At 37.7% G+C, this 20,746-nt stretch overlaps 1 long non-coding RNA gene across 2 annotated transcripts in view; it reads right to left on the bottom strand.

Moving 5' to 3' along the window:
* Window positions 1-13,033: 13,033 nt before the first annotated feature.
* Window positions 13,034-20,746, bottom strand: part of LOC144306390 (uncharacterized) — a 208,234-nt gene continuing 200,521 nt past the window's right edge. For both annotated transcript variants that reach the window (XR_013373460.1, XR_013373462.1), the window contains one exon: window positions 13,034-13,168. This is a non-coding gene — a long non-coding RNA (uncharacterized LOC144306390). The remainder of the gene's footprint in view (window positions 13,169-20,746) is intronic.

The raw sequence follows: 20,746 nt of genomic DNA, 5'->3' as shown, positions 1-20,746 counted from the left end.
CGCTCTTTTTCAATAGTTGCACAAACTTCAAGGATTGATATTCATGAAGCCCATGCAAATAGTTGGAGATGTTAATAGGTGAGTGTGAGTGTATGAGAGAGAAGGAGGTGGAGGGAGTATTAAACCACTTAATATATCACAAAAGTGGAAAAGTATGAAACTAAAATTTTCATCGATCCACCAGTATTCTGATAGACAAGGCCACAAGTATGCAGTCCTGTTTCCTTTAGGTTGACCTGTCATCAAGGCAAGTGAATATGAATCTGAATTTCATCTCAGTGTTTGAAGTCTTGGCAGAATATCTGTCTCCACGATGCTACCAGGCCATATAGAGTGTTGTCTAGGGATGATTGTACCGGTTCTGGGCAAAATTGTGGCCACCCTTCCCTGTCCAGAGTCATACATTGAAGTCCAAACCCCCAGAGTCTCAGAATGTGACTGCATTTGGAGATAGAATATTTACAGTGGCAATTAAGTTGAAATGAGGTCCAAAGGTTGAGCCTGAATCCAGTCTGACTGATGTCCTTATAAAAAGAATTAGGACGCAGGTACACAGAAAGAAGAGGATCAGGGAGGAGAAAAAGGCCATCTACAAGTGATGATAGAGGCCTTAGAAGAAACCAATCCTACCTACACTTTGATCTTGGACTCCTAGCCTCCAGAATTGTGAGAAAACACAATTTGTGTTGTTTAAACCATCCCATTAAGTACTTCTTTTTTTTTTAAAGATTTAATTTTTTAATTTTTATTTATTTTTTTTATTTATGATAGTCACACAGAGAGAGAGAGAGAGGCAGAGACACCGGAGGAGGGAGAAGCAGGCTCCATGCACCGGGAGCCCGACGTGGGACTCGATCCCGGGACTCCAGGATCGCGCCCTGGGCCAAAGGCAAGCGCCAAACCGCTGAGCCACCCAGGGATCCCCCATTGCGTACTTCTTTATGGCAGCCTACCAAACTAATACAGTATCAATTCCAAATCTTAAACAAGGCAGGTATTTTGTGCAGGAAAACAATAGAATATTAATAAAGTCCCTCTGACTTACGTTTTTTTTTTTTTTAAAGATTTTATTTATTTATTCATGAGAGACGCAGAAAGTGAGAGGCAGAGACACACACAGAGGGAGAAGCAGGCTCCATTCAGGGAGCCCGATGTGGGACTTGATCCCGGGTCTCCAGGATCATGCCCTGGGCTGAAGGCAGGCACCAAACTGCTGAGCCACCCACGGATCCTTGATTTACATTCTTCTGAGAGTTTGTTTTTCTTCTTCATTTCTCCTATATCTGTTTTATGATACTGTGCTGAGTAGATAAAGGTAAACGTGATCAAGGATTTCTAAATATTGCTCCCAAAGTATTCATCTCTTTGAATATTAAACTTTTGGCCTTTCCCATAGAGTCAGAAATGTCCTGATATTGATTATTTTGCACTACTCTAGCTTCAAAGCTTGGAATGATGTTTAATATAATGATTTTTTTCATGCTCTACTAAGGAATACCTGCCATGAAATCAAAGGAAGACATTGATTTATGCTCTAAGAAGAATGAATTGAAAATTGAATAAAGACAAGAGAAAATAAAATTTCTTAGACCAAGAACAAATGGAAATTGATTTAATTTACTGAAAAGAAATCACCTCTCTGAGTAGTCAAACAAAGCATTAGAATCTCACTGACTACCAGGAAAGGACAAATTAGAATTAGAAGCATCTATGAGTATGTGGCCTCCAAATTACTATAATACCATTCTGGTAAATTTCCCCATTTTACACAAAACATTATGTAACATTTCAGGGAATCGTGATTTTTCCACCAGTAAAGTATAATGATATTAAAATGTTTTCCTCTCTTGCCTTTTAAAGAAAGATTAAATTATATTCTATCTTGCGGGCATACAACACATGCATTTTTGATAGTGGTGCTTGAAACATATGGACGTTTCAGCTGTCTGTGGTTTTCCTGATAACTTTTCACTCTCATTAAATAGACTTCATTCCCAGAGCCATGGATTGGAATCTTTGGATAGTGAGAGATGCGGATGGTCACAAGTAAAAGATAGATTCCTTACTAGCATAGAATTGATCCTAAGCAACGTATAGGATGAGAGGAACCTGGCAGCTTATTGACTATAAGAAAGTGACGAGGAAGCTAAAGAAAAAATTTTATTTATGTATTTATTTATTTATTTATTTAGATTTTATTTATTTATTCATGAAAGACACACAGAGAGAGAGAGAGAGAGGCAGAGACATAGGCAGAGAGAAAAGCAGGCTCCATGCAGGGAGCCTGATGTGGGACTCGATCCTGGGACTTGATCCTGGGACTCCGGGATCACGCCCTGGGCTGAAGGCAGATGCCCAACCCCTGAGCCACCCAGGTGCCCCAGAAATTTATGTTTAAATACTCTGTTCTGAAAAATGATGTGGTAGATTTGGAACCAAAGTGTAGTGTATGAAAATCCTGATGACCTGAACTGGTAAGATCTTGCCTTGGAGGAAAATTGCAAAAAGAGGCTACACGGGACTTAGCATGGAACAAAATCTACTGAAGCTCGGCATCAGGTATGAGGTGTAATTTATGACAGAAGAGGGCACACATTTGGAAATATACATGAGTATCCATCTGACAGTCGCCTCTAAACTTTTGTTTTGGGGTAATTCCCCCTGAGGGTCCCAGCAGTTGCAACCACGCTCTATATTTTACATTTGTCATTTCCCCAGCCACCTTTAATGTCGTCTTATTGATAGCTCAGAGGAAGCTGTGTTTGGGTGAATTAAAGGTCTAATAGTGCCCATGTTTGGGACAAAACAATTTCTGGCAGAAATATGGAGGCGTTGATCTGCAAGAGTTCAACATGAAATGATTTTGCACATCAGGGACTAAGGTGGCAGTCAACCACCAGCATGAATTTAAGAGCTCACAGTAATTACTTCACAAGAGGATAGTACAAGAATGGGCTTCCAAAATCTATGGATAGAAGAGTGCATCGTGTGGACATTATAGGAAGAACCTCCTAAAGACCACAAGGAAGCCAGAGATTTCTAACTTAGACTACACACGAAAATCATCCTGTTCCCCCCACCCAAGAATTTAGAGAACAGAAAAAAAATTACCCCTAATTAAAATGTAAAGGCAAAGCACAGTCAGTCAGAGCCCATTGCCCTGGACCAATGAGGCATTACATTAATTCTAGTAAAGTTAGTACCGTGTGTAAGTAAGGGAACTAATCATTAAAACAGGATGGTCAGCCTAATGGAAGCGTGGAAAAAACTCTCAAAATAAATGGATGGTAGGACCTATCTGAGGACTGTCTAAGCTATAGAAATGCTTAGTCAACACCAATCTTATTCTGGGTGCCATTGACAAGATCATTTCTATTGTGAAATGAATGTGTATGGCCATCTTAGTCTGATATACTAGGCTGTACATTAAATACTTAATTCACACAGATCTCTTTGTTTTGAATATACATTTTCATTAGGTTTTGGCTTCTCATATACATCTATGTCATCAGCAGATTCAAAACTTTGATATGGGAGGATATTTGGAGTAGCAAGGTAGTTGGAAGAATGGAACCGAAGAGTAGACTCAAGGTCAAGCTTCCATAATGTGCACATCCTCAGGAAATTTATTGTATTTCTGAGGAAATTTGCAGAAGAACTATTAGAAACCCTGTACATGGTGTTTCTTGGCACTGAAATTATTTAGAAGGAGAGCATGGTTCGTCTTGTCCCCTGACACTTCATATCCTTGTTTCTTTTTACTTCATCTGCTTGGGACATATCATTTTCTGTTTTTGACCTCTTGCACTAGAATGCTGTCTCCATTAAGTCAGGGAATTTTGTCTCTTTGAGCACTATTTCCCTAGCACCCAGAACAATGTCAAGGACATAGCTGATAGTCCTGAATATTTGTTGAGTTAATCCTATAATAATCACATGCCTATAAGCAATAGGTGCCATCTTTGATATGGGAGCCTGGAATTCTTACAAAAGAATTCCAAATATTTTGTTTTCAGATAGAATCGTTCCCACTGTGAGATGTGCTGTTGTTCAGAAGGATCATAAAACTTTGGATACCTAACTTTGAGGGTTATAATCCACTTTTTTGGTTACATAGAAGTCTGCTTAATTTCGTAACTCTAAATACCTTATTTACTGATATATCTTAATTTCTTCAAGCCAAAGTTCTTTCCTGCTTTCTCTGTCGGTTTGTTTTGTTCTACCTTAATTTTACTTACTTTAGATTGAAGGCGTTATCACTCCAGGTTATGTTTGGAAGGAAGGATATTTCTTGTCAACTGAAATTTCAGTTTTCCCCCAAATTTTGAGGAGATGATGTTTCTGTTATGATTTCACAGAAACTTCTTATGCCTTTTTGCCTTCAGATTGCCTGAGAGTTTTGTTTGCTTAATCTCACAGGAGGTTCTCAGAATCTGTGTATCTCAAAATTGAGCTGTAATTGCTAATTTGGGATTTAGGAAACAAGAAGTTGGTATGGAAATGGATAGAAATATAAACATAATTCCTAAGTCTTCCCTAGGTCACAGAAAGTGGCTACATTCCCAAGGAGTTCAAATGTTGAATACGTCACCTTCTTCTTCCTCATCTCCCAACAGGTGCTTTAATCCCTGCCATCACATCCTTGAACATCAAAAATCGCCTTGAACATTTCCTCTGACAGGAAGCACATTGTCTCATATGTTGTCCATTTCATTATCACGTGGTTCGGAAGGATAGCGAGTTCTCAATATTGAAAGCTCTGTCTCCTGGTGCTCATTCTGCAAGCCACACTAGCCTGGCTCTTGTCTCCACATTCCTCCACAGGGGCCACTTGTGGCACTTATGACAGTAAGTCCAGTGGCCCAATGCCAGAATTATCTTATTCTCTCAGCAGTGTTTGACCCAGTTGGCGTTCTTGACTTCTGGATGTCTCCTTCTGCTTTTCCCTCTTGCTCTGCCACTTTCTCCTGGACATTTGCCCACATCTCTGGGCATTGCTGTCCAGTCTCTGCTGCCAATGTATCTACCTCACTTTCAAAAGAAAAAAAATTAATTTCCAGAAATTCTTTGTACCAGATAAAATACATACCTAACTGTTCATGTTTTTACTTAGAAAAGCACCTAGCATTGGGCCTGCGACATACAAGGTGCTTGATAAATTGGAGCAAATTGATTTTCTACTTTGAAGGATAACGTTCATTAGGATGAATTTTTTTTTAATAAAAAATGAAACGTCAGCAAAAAAATTAACTGATGATCTCACTCTGTTATTGAACTCGATTGAGTGATAGTTAATATTTGCAAAAGTCTGAAGCATTTATTTTAGTTAACTGATGGTATAAGAAGTACCTTAGTGATGGTTAATGATTTAAACAGACTCAGGATATATGAACTTAACCATTTTTTTCTCAGTGTTCAATTATGCTCTCAGTTTAACCTGCAGTAATTCAAAAGGAAACAAATCCTTCCTTAATGAAGGAAAATTGTGCATGTTTTACAATCCACAAATGTGGCCAGATTTGCTTTAATGGATTCTGTGTCTTGAGGAGATAGCTTAAGGCAAAGTATGGGAAAGATTTAAAGGAGAAGCAAATTCCTTTGTCCTTTTCTTTAATAAACACCATCACAATTGACCTTTAAAGCTGATAAAGCTATAAGGAGAGACAGGAGCAGATGCAATACTCTCCCAGACCTATTCGAATATATTTAACAGATGGCCAAGGCAGTGATTCTTTATTCAAAGAAATTTCAAGTTGATTATAATTTCTGTGCCAGTACTTTGTACTATCAAGGTCTATCTTACAAAATAAATTGAAACAGGAAGTTCCCTAGAAAATCAAAGACCCTTTTCTTTTGCTGGTCTGGGTTTGAGATAAAGAGGATGATAGTTGCAAGTGGATTCAGAGGTGGAAGACTCCAGCAAGCATCTGCGCTTGCTAGTTCGGTGCTGTCCTGAACACTGATCTCAGTATAACCCACAAAGGTGTGGGAACTCGGTTGCTTCTTGCTTGAACTCAACAGTTTTGATTTGTTATATTGTTATTTAGCCTGAAAATGTGCACCTGATCTTTCCAGACTCTTAAAATCAACTAGAGTGCTATTGATCCTCCCATCATTCTCCTGCCTTTGGAGAGTATGTGTGAGTAAGACGGTGTGTACTCTTCTGGAGGATCTAAAGCTATTCAGTATGCTCTTAATTATAAATAGCTCTTTCTAAACTTACTACCGCTATGAACATCATCTACTGATAGATACATATATAGTCTTTCTCTGATACACCCATGCACATTGATATTCGTACTTTTACAGTCACATATGCCACACATTTCACTCCCAGATGTCTCCCTGCCATAGCTATTCTGCACTTACCATCTAAACTATCTGAAGCCATTAATAGACACCTGCTTTGAATGAATTGCACACACGGCTCCCCGAGAAGCCCCGGGAGGAAGGAAGTTTCTCTGAGCTGGCTTCAGTTCATTTGTTTTCGAATCTTTCAGCTCTGGGTAAGAGATATCACTCAGCATCGACTGGATGAAAAATTGAAATATAGCACAAAGAACATTCATTACTCTTCACTGTTTTTCAGTTATGATTAATATTTTTCCATTATTGCTTTCCTTCTGTCTGTATGTTTTAATACTTTGTGCTTTTGTGGTGGTGGTAACCATTTGGAAGTGATTTGCAGACCTGACATTTCACCTCTAAATACTTTCTTTGCGTTTCCCAAGAGTGGAAACATTTTCCTACGTGACCACAATACAATTAAAACACATCTGATCATTAAAATTAATTTAATTATACCTAGTTTGGTCCACAATGTTGAGCAATGACATGAATTTTTTAGAGTTCAGGCCAATTTTCATGTTGATTGTCCCATAGTCTGGCTCTCTTTGTTCCCTCATGACTGTCTCTCTCTCTCTCTCTGTATATATATATATATATATATATATACACACACACACACACACATACACAAACACACACATATATATATACACACACATTTTTTTCAGCAGAAAGAACCACATGGAGGATGTTGTATATTTTTTTATCGCCTCCCTTCAAATGGAACCTAAGTTTTATTTCACTATTGCTGATGCTACATTGGGTCACTTGGATAAACGTCTGTCCACTCAACTCATAAGAAATAATCCACGAGTGATTGATATTTTTAAACCCAGAGAACATCAGTCACCCAGTGCTTTTAGCATCAATATATTGCCATCTGAATTTTCAGCTTGTAAGTAAGCCTTTGTTAAATTTTCTAAAATTTAAGTTTAAGAATTTAAAAAGCTGACATAAATTAATGGATGATATATTTAAATCAAGGGTAAATACAAGCTAAGAATACTTTAGAAGAATTGTGTGAAGAACAACTACCTTTTTTTTCATTACAATAAACATTTTCATGTATTTTCAGAGATAGCCTCTTTAGAAAGTTACGCCAGAGCCCTATAGTTCTATGTTTTAGACCATGCAATTTCTTATTTTTGAAATATTACTTCTGCTTTCAGAAAAATGATGAAAAACCAGAGCTATCCATTTGTGTGTTTATTTCCAAATCATTATAATTTTTCTTTAATAAAATAAAAAAATACACTTTAATAAAATAAAAATAATACACTTTCATTTCTGAGAATAATGAGGATTAATGGTATCATCTCACAACTGATAAGTGGTTGCTGCTAACATTTAGTGTATTTCTTCCATTTTTTCTAGTTATTTACTTTTATATTCATTTGTACTGTATTTTTAATTTTTTTAAGTTTGTGAATCTGCATTATATAAGAAGAAGAGCATCTAACTATATCACATATTAGAACTTTTGGTGAATAAAATAAAATAATGAAACAAAAACTCCACTAGCCAGTGTTACACTTCCTATCTTTAGTTGGCATAATTCTTGGAGGGCATAAGGCAATTTTTCCTATGATTCAGGGGATCTTCTGCGTGGAAACTTCAAAAGTGACTCTGAGATTTGGCGAATGGGTTGGAGGGGCATGACTGACATCCAGGTCAAGAAAGAACAATGATTGCCCCAGAGAAGAGCTCACTGGTTTTTCCACCGGATTCTGGCACTTTCTGGAGAAGGCCTAATGAGCTCAGGGTGTGTGGCAGAAGCTGGTACCACTCAGGGTTCAGCTATCCTACCATAGCCCCATGTTTGCAAGATAATTGCCAGCCTGTGAGTGTGAACACCAGAGTCTAGACTCTGTGCAGAGACCTTGGCTGCAAGGGTACTGTGGTGCACACAGCTCCGCACAACACCAATATGGAAGTCATATAAGAAAGAGTGATCGTGGATTCTAATTTCACTCTTTCCTTTTCTGGCTTTTGAAGACAAGCCTAATTCCTTGAAACTGAGTATGTCTCTTAGGTCTTCAGACTTAGATTGATTAAGAGGAAGATCTTTGGACTGCCCATTGATGACAAGCAATGATTAAAGGTGGAAAAACAAAAGCAAACAATTCAAACAAATATAGTAATGTCTTTGAACTGTGAGGCAATATGTCTAGTGATGTGAATCATGTGATTCAGACATGAAGGAGAGTCAAGGAAGCTAATGGCCCCACAGAGTTGCTCTTGCCCAAGTTACATTTGTTCTCAGTACAGAGGAAATTAACCAGGTAGAAGCATCTGACATCAACAAAGATGCACCCATTCTCCATCAAAGAAAAACAAAAGCTCAACCATGAAATGAATAGAAAGTCAGGCTGTCTTTTAATTTTGCTTTCTTAGCATTTTTAACTAAATAATGTAAATCTATATGAGGAGGAAGGCTGAGTATTCCACTTTTGAAGGGCAAAAGCAATCACTGCTACTATACTTTTCAGGTCTACTTGAATGAGAACATATATTTGCTAAAATCTGTACCTTGTTTAATTCTGAATCTTTACTTGACTGATTCATAGATCATTGGTCTTAACATGGCCTATAATCTGTTCATGCTTTATTTAGGGGGGAGACTATAGTCCTCCAAAGAGCCCATGGTTATCTTTGTTTACTGAATTATCACCTTGGTAAAGGCAATTCTCACTTTTTTGACAATTAAGTACATATTTTCAGAAATGTAGAGTTTCCCCCAATCAATAAGGTCTTGAAAGTTAACTAAATTTTAACTGTTAGCAGTAAAAGACTAATATGTTTTCATGCCCCCCTTCCCACTAGTCTTTGCGAATAATTATTTTTTAAGGAAAAAGAAAAGAAACTCCCTGCACACTTAATCAGGCTAGACTAGCCTATTTGGTAACTGTCACTTGAAATGGATGTGGTGTCACCTTTTCGTGAATGGATGAAAACGTACTCCTTAAATAAATGATAAACAGGAACCAGCAGTGACAGAGTATAACGAACAGGGTGAGAGGGTGGAGTGGGTATAATAAAAATAAATAAATAAGTGAACCAGAAGGGTTTTGCAAAGTGCAAAGATAAATCTCCCTGGGCTCTTGTTGTTTCGTTTACTTGAAAGACAGGAGGCATCATCTGGGTGCCCCTTGAACCTTTTATCTTTACCTGTACACAGTGTGACAATTGCCTTCTGACCTCAGGGACAGAGAAAAAAATGGAAGAGAAAAATCAAAACAAAAGAGAGCAATAAAAGAGGGACCGAGCTCACAAACTTGAATTATTGCTAACAACACAGCAATATTCCTTCTGGCCAGACTTACCCCAGGATAGGATCCAGGAACTGGGAATCTCACAGGAATTTGTATCCACTACTTCTTCAACTTTCAAAGATGGGAACAGTCAAGCTGAGTTACTACCTACATAGAAAGAACAATGAAATATTTGAAACCGCTGAAAAACGGTAAAGCTGATGAAGTATATTGTATCCCGGTCAGCTATTTTCTTCCTATAAATTCTGGGGTGGAAGTAGATTTGTTTAAAGGATAAAAGGACATAAAATACTTTTTAGAGAGATGAAAATATTTATCCAGAAAGTGGTAGAAGCACATCTAAGGAGAGATCTCTTATTATTTGAGAAGGCATTCAAAAAACCCTTTTCATTTTTTTTTCCAGAATGAGGATTAGAGCATTATTGTAATGTCTCCTGTCTTTGTTAAATCCTATACCTCTGTACGAAAAGTAAACCTATCAGGGAATAGAAGAATGGGTAATATATACTAAAGTGGGCATCTACCCCTAGTGCTTTCAATGAGAATGCTATTTTCCCAGTAACCTGTACATAATGCCCAAACTTCCATTTTCCAACATATTGGGAAGCATTTCAAGACATGATCACAAACCACAGACCCTTGTGAGTCCTTGGTTAGAATTCTGGACCATGAGTAGGAAAACTCAGGACAGAGTCTCCAAGGTCCTTCCAAGTTGAAGTTGTCCCTTGGTCCCAAAACCACTGTCCCATATTTAGGTTTGCAATGGCAGACCCCTTGGTACTAATGTGTATCAACATGCCTCCCAGTTACCATGAACACATAACAAATCATCCCTGAACATAGAGTCATGCAGTAACTATTTCTCATACTCATGGATTGTGTGGTTCAGGATTTCAGGCAAATTAGAGCAGAGAAAACTGCCTGTGCTCCATGATGTGTTCTGGGAACTCACTGGAAGACTCCAAGGCTGGAACTGGAATCATCTGAAGGTTTAGTCATTCAACGTCTGGCTGTTACTGCTGACTATGGGCCAGAGACCTGAATTCCTCTCCCTGTAGGCCTCTTTACTTGACCTCTCTAAGTGAACTAGTCTGGGCTTCCTATCTGCATACCGCTGGATTCCAAGGAGGAACATCTCAAAAGAAAGAGAGCGAGCCAAGAGGAAGCTGTATTGCCTTTTCTAATCTTGCTATGGAAGTCACATAGTATTATTTGTGCCATGCTCTATTGACTGGAAAATTCAGAAACCTGTCCAGGTTCAAGCAGGAGAAGGGGAGGGTGAGAGGAGGCTTCACTTCACAAGGAGGGGCAAGGTACTGGAAGAGCATGAGGAACTAGAAATATTACTGATATTTTTGGAGCTAAAGTACAGAATAGTTAAGAGATTTATTCAACAGATCCATATCTGGCAAGTAGTGGAGCTAACAAGCAATTCTATTTCTCACACTCAATGATCTGTCTTCTTTCAAGTACACAACGTGAAAAATATTATTCTCAGCTGAATGAGAGTTGTCTTCAGTGAGGGGGCAGATGACATCTTTAGGGGAAAAAAAGGCTCATAAAGAGACAAAAATGAAAGCGCCCTGAGCTACTTTACAAAATCGGCATCATACCAGCCTGACCTACAGGAATTATATATTATTTGAATGTGTTTTTGTAAAGAATGTGCTTTGTAAGGTTGTGTGATAGGTCTTATAAAGTTTTGTGATATAGTTGGTAAATCCATTATTTGGAATGTGTTTAGCCATGAAAAGGCTTTCAACCTCAAAACTCTTGAGTTTTAACAAAAAAAAAAAACAAAAAAAAAAACTCTTGAGTTTTAAACTGACATACTATGGCTAAGATCTGAAGATGTAAAGAGCACCATTGATTTTAATATGCTGATAAGAAACGAGTACTCAAGGCATGGAAAGTAACAAATCAGGACCTAAACAATATAATGTGATATGAGATATTTATCAGTATCAAAGGAATGTCACTGAACAAAACAAACATTTCTGTTGTTACTCTAATGAGCTAAAATACAAAGCCTATGGAATGAAACTGACCTTTTAAAAAAACTGTTAGTTATTTCTGAGTGTGGCTGTTTACATTTTATGTTTATATGTTAAAAACATATATGCATTTTAATAAAGTTATTATACATAAATATTATACTATAAGGCCTATATTATACTATAACCCCATATTATATTATACCATATTATACCACTTTATTAAAAATATCATAGCTACAAAAGAGTCAGCGTTAAGAAAAAAAAATGTATGGCTAGAAAGAGGAATAACTCAGTCTGGTTTCTCCCAAAGCAAAGCAGGAGACAGCTCCTTATATTCAGTTAGTTAATGTGGGAATGTGTTCTAAGGATGCAAGTATACAGAGAATGGGATTAAAGAGCAGGCAGAGAAAACACCACCACATGGTGAGTTTTTGCATTAGTCCCTGAGAACACTGACAGAATGGATCTTCGCTCTCTCTGCCTGGAGAATGAAACCCAGTGGACACTGGCGCTCATTGGACATTGTTGCTCAAATGGGCATTCAAAGCCTTCCATTCCTGGGTTGTACATGCTGAGAGCAGAGCAAGTTCCATTGTGTTCCTTTCACCATTTCAGAGGCCCCACAGGGCAGAGAGAGAGAGGGATGCAGCAGAGGAGTTAGGCAATGTGCTGTCCAGAGACACCTGTGCAAGGCTGGAGCATCAAAGTGTACTTTACATAAAATTAGATGTGTAGGTCTTACGTGTCCAATTCAAGAAGTGTTAACCGTTTCATGTATGGTCACTCTAAATTAGGTATGACTGTCATTACTATAACCCTACAAAGTTATATGAAGTCTCATTCTCATCACTTCTCCCCAATTTCAAGGTAACTACTTTCTGAATTCTATCAAATTAAATTGGGAACTTATTTTCACTTAAAATGCAATTAGTGTGATTTATAACAATGTAAATATATTGAAAATACATACACCATCGTATGGCTTCTTTTACTCAACATGATGCTTTTAAAATTCATTCATGCTGTTATGTAGGTCATGCTTTTATGTATCTTGTATATTTCTTCGTATTGTTTTATTTGTTACCCAATTTTATTGTCAAGTAATATTTTTCTTGGAATATACGGCTATCTTTTTATCTATTTTCTCATTGATGGTACAGTGTTTTCCAGTTCTTAAGAATTATGAGTAAGGTTCCCATGAAGGTCCTTGTATGAGTCTTTTGGTGGACATATGTTTGCACTTCTTTGAGTAAATACCTGAAAATGGAATTGCTGGGTCATAGAGTAAATATTTACCACAACATTGCTGAGCAGATTTACATACGATGGTGCTGTTTTATACGACTACCATTTGCTCTACATCCTTGTCAATTATCTTAGTGAATGCAGACTGCCAAGAAAACACCATAGATTGGATAGCATAAACAAGAAACATTTATTTCTCATGGTTCTAGAGGCTGAGAAGTCCAAGATCAAGCTGCTGGCTGACTTAGTTTCTGGTGAGAGCTCTCTTCTTCGGTAGCACATGGACACTTTCTTGCTTTATCCTCACTGAGCAGAGAAAGAGAAAGGAGAGAGAGAGAGAAAGAGAGAGAGAGAGATTATCTCACTCATGTTTTTTCTTTAATGGGCATAAATCTCATTCTTGAAGGACTCACCCTTATAACCTATTTATTTCCCAAAGGCTTCACCTCCAAATATCATCACATTGAGGGTTAGGACTTCAACATTTGTACTTTGGTAGATGCAATTTGTAGCATCAGTGTTTGCATATTATTTGCTTTGTTTTGTTTGTAATAATACCCATTCTAGTGGGTGCCTAATTCCAGGGTTAGTTTGCATTTTTCTAGAGAGTTATGGAGTCCAGCACCTTTGTAGGTTCTTATTGGTCATGTTTTATCTTTTGTGACATGTCTGTTCAATGCTTTCCATTTTCAATTGGGTTGTGTAGCTGTGTTCTATTGCTGCTGTAAGAAAGTATCACAAACTTAGTGGCTTACAACACAATTGTATTGTCTTACAGCATCTGCCACAGGTCTCACTAGGGCTGATATTGAAATGTCACAAGGTTGCATTGCTCCCTGGAGGATTTAGGAGGAAATCCCTATCTTTGCTGTTTCCAGTTTCCGGATAATACTTGCATTCCTTTACTCATGGCCCCTTCCTTTATCTTCAAAGCCAGGAAAGTCACATCTTTCTAATCATTCCTTGTGGTCAAGGTCACATCTTTTTTTCTTTCTGAACTCAGCACCGACAGTATCTCTAATTGTAAGAACACTTGTGATTAGATTGGACACACCCAGATAATCCAGAATAATTCCTTTATGTAGATATACTTGTAAATTCGTTTTGCCTTGGAAAGGGACATATTCACAGGTTCTGGAAATTAGGATGTGGGTACCTTTTTAGGGTTCATTATTCTGCCTATCAGGTCACTTGTTTTCTTATTGTTGAAATAAGTAATAAGAAAATTTTGGACACTCACACACACACACACAGAAGCACGCACGCACACGCACACACACTATTTTTCTTGGTCTGTAGTCCCTTTTGGGGAGTAGAAAATTTTAATTCTGATAAAGTCCCACTTGTCCTTTTGTTCTTTTATGTCTTTTTCATTTTTGTACTTTTTGCATCCTATAAAAACGTTTACTTCTTCTAATACTGTTAAGATATTTTTGTTTGTTTTATTCTAGATGCTTCATTGTTCCAGCTTTATGGTTAGGTTTATGATCCTTCTTTAATTATATTTGTGTATGAAGTGATGTAGTGGTCATAGTTCTTATCTGGTTTTTCCAGCACCATTTGTTAGAAGATATCCCCACCAAATTGAATTGCTGCTATAGCTGTCATTTAGGTCTGTATGCCCATTAGGGCCTGTAGTTCTGCTACACTTATCTGTGTCTACCCCCACCCCATACCACACTCATGATTATTGTAGCATTGCAAGTGTTGGAATCAGGCAGGAAAAGCCTTCAATTTTGTTCTTTTAAAATGGTTTTAGTTGATGTATTTAGTAATTATTTAGTATTTATTGTTTACATTTTTATGTAAATTTTAGAATTAGCTTGTCAATTTCTACCACAATCATGCTGAATTTCTTGTTAGGGTTTCATTGTGTAAATCACAAAATGTGAGGAGAAAGGCTATATTGAAAATATCAAGTCTCCAGATCCATAGATATAGAATTTCTCTCCATTATTTAGGTCTCAGAGTAAATATACTTTCTTATTCACAAATTTGGGGAAACACTTGGAATACTTCACTATTATGAAGTTAGCCGTAGGTTTTGCAAAGATGTCCTGAATGGTCATTGCCGGGCTTTGTTTCACAGTTATCAAACCTCACAAAAATGAGTTGAGAAAGTTTTTCCATTTCCTCCTAAAATTGGTATCATTTCTACCTTCTTTAAGATAGAAATAGAGATAATAATTTTTACATCTTTCTTCTTTCCTAGTAAACATACTTATAGCTGCTTATAGCTGTTTCCTTTGAAGCATTATTTTTTCTTATCACTCAATAATTTTTGATGTTATATTTTCATATTCATTCAGTTTGAAATGTTTCAAATATCTCTTCTGATTTCTTAAACTGTTTAGAAGTAATTTTGCTTAATTTCCAACTATCTGGAAATCACTTGTGTCACTATTATACCATATTATATTATATGGAAATATACTGTGAACCATAAATATAATTTAAAAGTTTCAAACATCCGTATAAAAAATTCAGATGAAATAAATGAAATTAAATGTAGTGATATATTTTATTTAACTCAGTATGTCCAACATAAATCATTCCAACATCTAATCAATGTAAAATTAGATAAAAATACTTTACATCATATTTGTACTAAGACTTTGAAATTTGATATGCATTTTACCCTTATAACCTAGCTCAATTTGAGTGAGTCACATTTCACGTGCTGGATAGACACATGGCTATGGGTCACCTCATTAGACAGCATAGCCCTAGCAGGCTGATACTCTACTTTTTCCTGAGAGCCCCATTTTAGGTCTTACTATGCTAACATACTTGATTTGGAAATGTTAAAAGAACAGGAAACCAACAAGTTATCTCTGCTAGGGGCTAGGCCTAGGTTTCTCTTATCTAATCCATGCCTCTACTTTTCCCAACAGAGGTAAAAACCGTTGCCCCTGTAGGTAATGGATTGATGAAAGTAGCATCTCCAGCTTACACGGGAAGTAGATGAAATCAGTGCCTCAGGAAGTTGAGCTTGGGCTCACCCATGGCATGCTGAGAATCCCCGGGGAGGGCGGGGGGGAATAGAAATAGTTCTCTTTATTATACAGAATAATTTAGCTTTTCTATGCCCCAAGCTGTATACCCAAATAATCCTCAAATGGGAAGTGGGGAAAACTGTCTCTTTGACACCACCCAACCTCTAACCAGAGGAAGTGGAATTAAATATGGCAAGCACTTCTTGTTAGTTTTGAATCATGCCTATGGTTATTCTCTTAGCAGTCTCCTGGGTTTTGTTTTGCTTTGTTTTATTTTTTTTTTTGTTTTTGTTTTTGTTTTACCATCTACTTCCTAACATTTCTGCATAAATTGTATTGGTTCCTCTCTATTTTAAAATGACTATGCAGGCAGCCCCGGTGGTTCAGTGGTTTAGGGCCACCTTCAGCCCGGGGTGTGATCCTGAAGACCCAGGATGGAGTCCCGCGTCAGGCTCCCTGCCTGGAACCTGCTTCTCCCTCTCCCTCTGCCTGTGTCTCTGCCTGTCTCTGTCACTGTCTCTCTCGCTCTCGCTCTGTCTCCCATGAATAAATAAATAAAATCTTTAAAAAAATAAAATAAGGTGACTATGCAATCATTTTTTGTAGTTAGAACCTATTTATCTCTATATATTCATTCATACATACATGTATGTATATATCTATACCTACATATCTGTGTGTGTTGTGTGTGTGTGTGTGTGTGTGTGTGTGTGTGTGTGTGTAAAAGATTCTCAGACTCATTCACCTAAATATAGCCTTTCCAGATTTCAGGGTAATATTCTTTTCTTATGACAGCTCTGATTTTTAGCTGGAATTTATGCTTTCAGTTAGTTTGCAAAATTTCTAACTCTTGTAATGTATAATATAGACCTTATTTTTAGCACTAAGCCCCTTGTCTATATAAGAGGAAGGTCTCCATAAATGCCACTGCAGAAGTACTCTGCTCTTGAAACATGATGATACTTAACTGACCTTGCCTTATCATTTTCTTTTTTCAGGAATTCCAATAAAACAAAACAAAAAAGCCACCTAACCTCACAATCCTATTTATGAATGCCCCCATACTGTTGAGGTGCCACAGCTATCATATAACACAGTGCTTTGCAAACTTTACTGGCATCTGAATTACCTGAAGGACTTATTAAAACAGAAATTGCTGGACCATACCAACTTACAGTTTCTGATTCTATAGGTCCCATGTGGGGCACAATAATTTGCCTTTGTAACAAGATCTCAGGCATTGCTGATGCTGCTTGTTCAAGGATCCAACTTTGAGAATCATTGTTACCATGATGCTTCATTTCCTGCCTTTTCCTTTTCCCAGTCCTCCACAGATGAGAAAAATGTGCAATCATAATACTGCCCAGGGATTTCTGAGGAGCATTATTAATATCCCTCAGAACACTCTACCCCAGAGGACAAAAGAAGGAAACACTGATCCATCAGCTCCTCTATCCCACCAGCCAAAGCTGGCCCCATGGACATGAACAACCCTGACCTCGTAGATTGCCCATCCATGAATGCAGAAAGGTTGCTGGTCATTTCCTACCACATCTTAGAGAGGTCCCAGGGAAGGGAACAAGAGAAATACAGTGCTAGCCTGAGGTGAGGCTTTGTCTAGCTGCACCGTGTGAAGCTGGCGAGAGTCTGCATGAGACCAGTTGTAGCAACAAAGGCTGAAGGTATGAAGTGAAGGGGAGGGGTTTTGCGGGAGGGGTTTTGAGTGAGGAGCAAGTGTCCAGCACAGTGGCATTTGTGAAAGCAAGATTCTCTTGATTTTATTGTTAAATTTGAATTTCATTTTATAGGAATATTTCTAAAGAAATACCTTTCTGACATAGTTTATTGAGGCTTTCAACTGAAGAGAAATTTGTCACAAAAGAAGGAGATAACAAAAAATCTTACTTAAAGAAATTGATATGCTTAATTTGGAGGATTTTTAAAAGTCAGGAAAAGGAACACATGGAATTACTTTTAAATTCATTCAAAACTTCAAATGCATTTTTTAAATTTATAATACCCTGGTATGGAAATCAATAAATTTGGCTGAAGTGTGTATGAAAGGAAAATACTGAGTGAAGAAGATATAATTTTCTTTTTTTTAAATAATTTTCAATATTCTAAAATTAAATTACTGGTGGATCCCTGGGTGGCTCAGTGGTTTAGCGCCTGCCTTTGGCCCAGAGCATGATCCTGGAGTCCCGGGATCGAGTCCCGCATCAGGCTCCCTGCATGGAGCCTGCTTCTCCTTTTGCCTTTGTCTCTGCCTCTCTCTCTCTCTCTCTGTGTGTGTGTCTTTCATGAATAAATAAATAAAATCTTTAAAAAATTAGATTACTAATAACCTTGGGAATCATGATTTATCTTTTTTCTGGTACATGGAAAATTTTGATAATATTAGTCATAACTAGTTTTTTTTTAATTTAATGGTTAAATACGATGATAATCCTAGGTGAAATATGTTTTTATCTATTCACCCATTCTTTTATATATAGGTCCTTAATCAATGAATGTATTGGATAAAGGTTATGTTTATAATTGGAGAAAGTGCCAAAATAACTTCCCAAGACCTTTATTTTATAGATTTCTCAAACTTGAATGCTAAGATGAAAAAGAATTCAGTATGTACTGAGAGTTATAGCAACTCCTTAATATTGTAATAAAAAAATTAGACCCTGATATTTGGGATAGGGGTATTACATTTTTTTTCTGATGCCTAACATTACCGCTTGGTTTATTAAGCTGATGTTATGGGTCAACTAACAGTAGGATGTGAGATAAGAAGAACTATTCCTGTTTTAGTATTTTCTTTCCATATATCTACACTGTGAACTGATTCTGCAGAACCCAGAATCATGCTTAGTTCTTAAAAGGGGCTGCTACATACATCACTGTAGAGAAGATATATAGCTAGAGTTAGCTTACTTTTTTTTCCCCAAAGATTTTATTTTTAAGTAATGTCTATACCCAACACGAGGCTCGAACTTACAATCCTGAGGCTAAGAGTCACACACTCTACCAACTGAGGCAGTCAGGCACCTAAGCTTAGTGCTTTTTTTTTTTTTATTTTCGAATATTTTACTTATTTATTCATGAGAGACACACACAGAGAGAGGCAGAGACACAGAGAGAGAGAGGCAGGCAGAGGTAAAAGCAGGTTCCCCACAAGGAGCCCGATGTGGGACTCGATTCTGGATCCCAGGATCATGCCCTGAGCTGAAGGCAAATGCTCAACCAATGAGCCACCTAGATGTCTCAGACTTAGTGTCTTGAATGATGTACTCACCTGGCTCCTAAGTATGTATAACCATTTTAGTGTATGCCTTCTAAACAGCTGGATAATTACATTGGACATTTACTATTTATTACTTTACAGATATTCATCAACCCTTTTTTATTCAAGTATAAGTAACCTACAGTGCTATAATAATTTCGGGCATACAATATATAATTCAATAATCCTGTACATTGCTCAGTGCTCATCACAGTAAGTCCCCTTCACCTATTCCATCTCTCTCCCAATGCACCTCCCTTCTAGCAGCCACGAGTTTGTTCCGTATATTTAAGAGTCTGTTTTTGTTTCCACCAACTATTTTTAATAATGCTGGGCACCTGGCTCTCTGCTCAAACTATCAGAAAAGAATCAATATCTGTCCCTCTGAGAGCTCATTGCCCAGTGCAGATGCCACACCCATTCACAGCTGACATTAGAATAATAATGTGAAGTAGAAGGCTGTGTGTGTGCACAGCAATTATGGGAGATTAGTAGAGGTTAAGGTCTAGTCAATAGGAGGGAAACAGGGACAATCAATGGGGAGTTGGGGGTAGTGCATAAGGTGGGAATGATTAGAGGACATGCAAGAGGATGAGAGGAGGAAAGGCCAGTGGGGAGCATTCCTAGGAGAGGTACATTTAGGCAACACCCAGGGATAGTATCACTGTGGAATAAACTTCCAGTGGTGAGGCTCTGCTGCGTTCTACAGTGGGAATCAGGAGGAACATTTGATTCGGTTGGAAGGTCCAAGAGAGGTTTTGGACCCTTGTCTAGGAGTGTGGCCTTCATCCTGAGGGCAAGGAGCTTGTTGCTACATGTGAATATCACAAAGACTAATGTGTGTAGAGATCCAAATGCCCTATTGCAGGGTCCACACAAAGCACAATTTAGTGACCTTAGTCCTGGGGTCTGGTAGTGACAATGGCTAACTCATTGACTTACGGTAGTCATTTCCCTTCTTTGTTCTCAGTTACCTTAGCTGCTACGAGATGGGCCACCCTATGTTTCAAGGCACTGTTGGAGATATTAAATAGAATAGCAGATAAAAGCAACTTCTAAGTATATTCACAGGACACACATGATTCATATCGTTTCCAGTTCTTAGGAGATGGATGTTTGACACACCAAAGCATCCCCCTCCCATGCAAATGATTCAGATGTTCATTTAACTGGATATAGTCTGTACCGGTGCCTAGGGAGTAAAGCAGGAGAGAACTGATGTAGGATGGACCAAATCTGAGGGTATAAAGGACATTTTTGGGTATTGCTTTCTTTGTGCAGTTGAGTGAAGAAATCAGTATGCATTTCTCTTTGATGCTGCCTTTACTTATCTATGTATATTACACATTCTCAGGAAACATCCACAACTTAGGACACATGATTCCAGGTTTACAATTTCTTTGAGGAAGCTAAACTCTAAATGAACATTTGGAATGATCTGCTTTCTGACTGCATGAGACAAGAAGAATTGGGAAATTCCTGTATAGCGTTTGCACAAAATTACAACAAATTTTCCCTTCCCTTAGGCTTCTTGACTCCCTACCTATCACTCTTCATTACCCAAATTCCAACTTGCCATGCATTCATACTGGAGAAAGAAAGAGTTGGCAATCC

This window comes from Canis aureus, chromosome 37 (assembly GCF_053574225.1).
Source record: "Canis aureus isolate CA01 chromosome 37, VMU_Caureus_v.1.0, whole genome shotgun sequence".
NCBI classification, from domain to species: domain Eukaryota; kingdom Metazoa; phylum Chordata; class Mammalia; order Carnivora; family Canidae; genus Canis; species Canis aureus.
This window is presented reverse-complemented; position numbering and strand designations above follow the sequence as displayed.